Genomic DNA, 3,891 nt, shown 5'->3' on the forward strand with positions numbered 1-3,891 from the left:
CACCCAGGCACCCCTTTTCAAACACATTTTTATCCAAAGAAAAAGCTCAGCTGTGAGATTTCTCTCTTTCACACACTTTTCTAGGCACAACTGAGAAAACTGTGGACATGTTTTCAACCCGTTCTTTCCCATTCGGCAGATTTCTGCCTTAGTGATTACAAATGCCAGCAAGTTTCCTACATTCCTTCCCTCCCTAAATGGTCTTCTCCCTTTGAACAGAGGAGTCCCTCCCTGGGAGCTGCCTCAGCTTCTCTTCTGTAACAATGGCTAATCCAAGTCTGTGGATTTCTATACTTTTCTTTCTTCTCATGCTTACTTGTGGCTGATGAGTACCTGTAGGAGAGACTGGGCTAGCCCCAGGAGAGGAGAATCTATCAGTTCTTGAAGATGGAGGTCACATATGGAGAAAGGAGAGATTTAGTTTTTTTGGCTGGTGTTAGATTTTTGATTGATCTTTCTCCATCCTCTCTTAATCCCAAGACCTTGGAGAATTAGGTGTGTACTGCCAGGGCCTCTCTTTATGGCTGGCATTCTGTAAACACTTGTTATATTGAATTGCATCTTATTAGTCATGGCACAGGGCCCCAGGCGAACTGGCTGAATGTCAAAAGAATCAGAGGCTGTTTTGCTTGAGGAAGTCCTCTTCCTGGACAATTTAACCTTTTAAGTTGGTCTGTTGCCATATGTATTACTTTGCTAGGGCTGCCATAGCAAAATATCACAGACTGGTGGTTTAAACAGCAGAAATTTATTTTCTCATAGTTCTGAGGGCTGGAAGTCCAAGGTTAAGGTGTGTCAGGTTGGGTTCTCCCAAGGCCTCTCTCTTCGCGTTGCATATGGTAGCCTTCTTGCTGTCTCCTCATGTGGCCTTTTCTCTGTGCATCTGTGTGTTCCTCGATATCCCAATTTCCTCTCCCCAAAAAGAATTAATCAGCCTGGATTAGGACCCCTCATATGACTTGTTCAGCCCTAATGATCGCTTTAAAGGCTCTGCCTCCAAAGCAGCCGCATTCTGAGGTGTTAAGTTAGGGCTTCAACATATGAATTTTGGAGGACACAATTCAGCCCATAGCACCATATATCTCTCTAACTGGAATGGATCCTGAGTCAAGGAGTCAGAGACTCTCAGGACTGGCATGGACTTCAGATACCTTCCACTCACCTGGCAGATGAGGAACCTGAATTCAAGAAGCAGAACTAGAAATTCTGGATTAGAAAAGAATCGAGGATCCTGACCTCCTTCCCGCACAACCCAACCTCTTTGGTTCCAGTGTGAGCTGAAGTTACAGGCCCTACTGGCTTCTGTGGGGAGAGAGGACAGTCAGTCAGAAACCTCTTCAGAGTAACGCGGTGTCCCAAAGACAGGATGACAATGGTGTCCACCTCCTTTCTTCTTATAGATGCTCCTCTTGGCTCCAGTGAAGCCCCCCACCGTCCCCAGCCTTCTCTCACGGCTGATGTGCTACCCCACCCCCCAAACAGCCAGCCAACCTGCCCAACCTCCTTTTAGAGTTCTTCCAGGGAAAACAGAGAAGGCAAGTTTCCTTTACCCATCGCCCCCTTCCCCTACCCACTGCAACATTTATCTTTTTCATTTTCCAACTCCTCCAGCTCTCTTCCTGGCTCCTTCCTGTCCAGCCCCCTTTCCCTGTGATGTCCCTTCCAGGCCTGCTCTCTGGGCACTTCCTGAGCATCCCTCCTGCCTTTCCTCCTCCACCACAGCCTGCCTGTCCTGGCTTGGCTTGAAATTCCTGATCTTCAGTGGCCCCGCCATCAGGGCTCCCTCTGCTGGGCTCCAGCTGCCGTCTGTGTAGGTAGCACTTTCCACTCTGCACTGCAATTGTCAGCAGACATGTTGGTCTCCCCTCTAGCCTGACATCAACTTAAGCAGCCAAAGTGCAGGGGCAGCATCTCCTTTTCCTTTGTGCCCTCAGAGTTTGGTACAGTGTCTGCAATAGAGTAGCCATTCAATCAGTGCTTCTGGAATGAGCGAAGTCCCTAATTTCCTGGCCACTGCTCAGCTGATCACAGCTAGACTTGGACTGATGATCGGCTCGCTGTCAGTCTATAGAGGTGAGGCCATCGATTACTTGCCATACCAGCTTTGGAGACAAGTGCTCCGGATCAGCATCTCCTCCTTCAGGCATCCCTTCAAACATCTTTAAAGGGCTTACTGTGTGTCAGGCATTGGGTGATGAACAAAACGTCTATCCTGTTCTCAGGAAGTTCAACGTGGGACATAGCAGAGCTGGACAATTTCCCTTTTCTGTTTGACATCATAGATTTGGCAGAATACAGACTTGAAGTTACAGTGCTGGGCACACACCAGGCTTCTCAAGATTTGTTGGTAAGTTATTTTGACTTGCGTACTTCTACTATGTTGGAAGAACACTATGGTATCGTGGTGCAAAGTGTCAGCCAAGAAATAGAGGCTGCTTAACCTGATCTTTTGTGGATCACCTGAATGCTACTGGAAATCCGTTTTGGCTGCCTGCACTCTCCAGGCTAGTCACAGCTCCCACATCCTCCATTGCTCTCTATTTTAGGAAAAAAAAAAAAAAAAGACTTCAAGTCTTTTTGTGACAGTCCTGCAATTATTGTTCACATTCTCAAATTAATACTCCAGGCATTAAAAATATAATTTGCATTATGATTTGGGGAGTGATAAATCTTGTGCCAAGAATTTTTTTTTGGATGAGAGATTGCTAGAATTATGAAATTCTTGATGCGTGTGACAGGAAACGGGTTGGGCTCTGAGGAGAGGGAAGAAAGGGAGAGAGTCTGTTCTTTGCATCTGTGGGAGCAACAGCAATGAGTGAATTTATTTACATTGATGAATATATTTACACACAGATGCAGTTTTTGGCTTTTGCAGTTTTTTTTTCTCAATAATTTACCATTTCTAAGATATAGTAGACCCACTTTTACATAGTGCAGTTTTTGGCTTTTGCAGTTTTTTTTCTCAATAATTTACCATTTCTAAGATATAGTAGACCCACTTTTACATAGTTGAAAGCACATCCTATAACTGTATAAATCCCTTGATTTAAAAAACCTGCCCTAAATATGTAATACATGCCCATGAATATAAAAGCATAGAAGAACCTACAGGGGAAAATGAGTGTTGTGGGTGTTTTCAATCCTTTTTTTTTTATTATTGTGGTTAAAAATACATAATATTGATCATTTTAACCATCTGTAAATATACAATTCAGTGGCATTAAGTACATTCACAAGGTTGGGTAATAATCACCACCAACTGCACCCACAGTTTTTTCAGTATCTCCAACAAAAACTTTGTACCTATTAAAAAATGATTTCCTCTTCCTCCCTCCAGCCCTTGGAACCACCATTCTACCTTCTGCCTCTGAGAATTTGACTACTTATAAAACAGGAGTTATACGATATTTGTCCTTTTGTGAGTGAGTTATTTCACTTAGTGGGTCTTCAAGATTCATTCGTATTCTAGCAGGTATCAGAATTTCATTTCTCTTTTAGATTGAATGATATTCCATGGTATATACATTCACCACATTTTGTTTCTCCAATCTCCTCGCAATGGACATTTGGGTTGTTTCCACTTTCTGCCTATTGTGGATAATGCTGCTATGCCCATTAGTATACATACCTGAGTTCTTGCCTTCAGTGCTTTTGAATATATACATGCAAGTGTAGTTACTCAACTGTAATTCGCTTTGGCTGCTTAGATCCTGAGCTCCTGTGCAGTGCTGGAGGATTCTTCTTTCTTTCTGAGGCAAAGGATTCTCCCTTCCTGCCTTCCTCCTCCTCACTGAAGAAGGTAGAATTGCTTTGGGACATGTCCTTGACTTTTTAGTCCCCCAAGTCTGATTTGGGCAGTCTAAAGCCAACCACCATCCTTCTAACAATGTC

Source organism: Meles meles, chromosome 14 (assembly GCF_922984935.1).
Source record: "Meles meles chromosome 14, mMelMel3.1 paternal haplotype, whole genome shotgun sequence".
NCBI lineage: Eukaryota > Metazoa > Chordata > Mammalia > Carnivora > Mustelidae > Meles > Meles meles.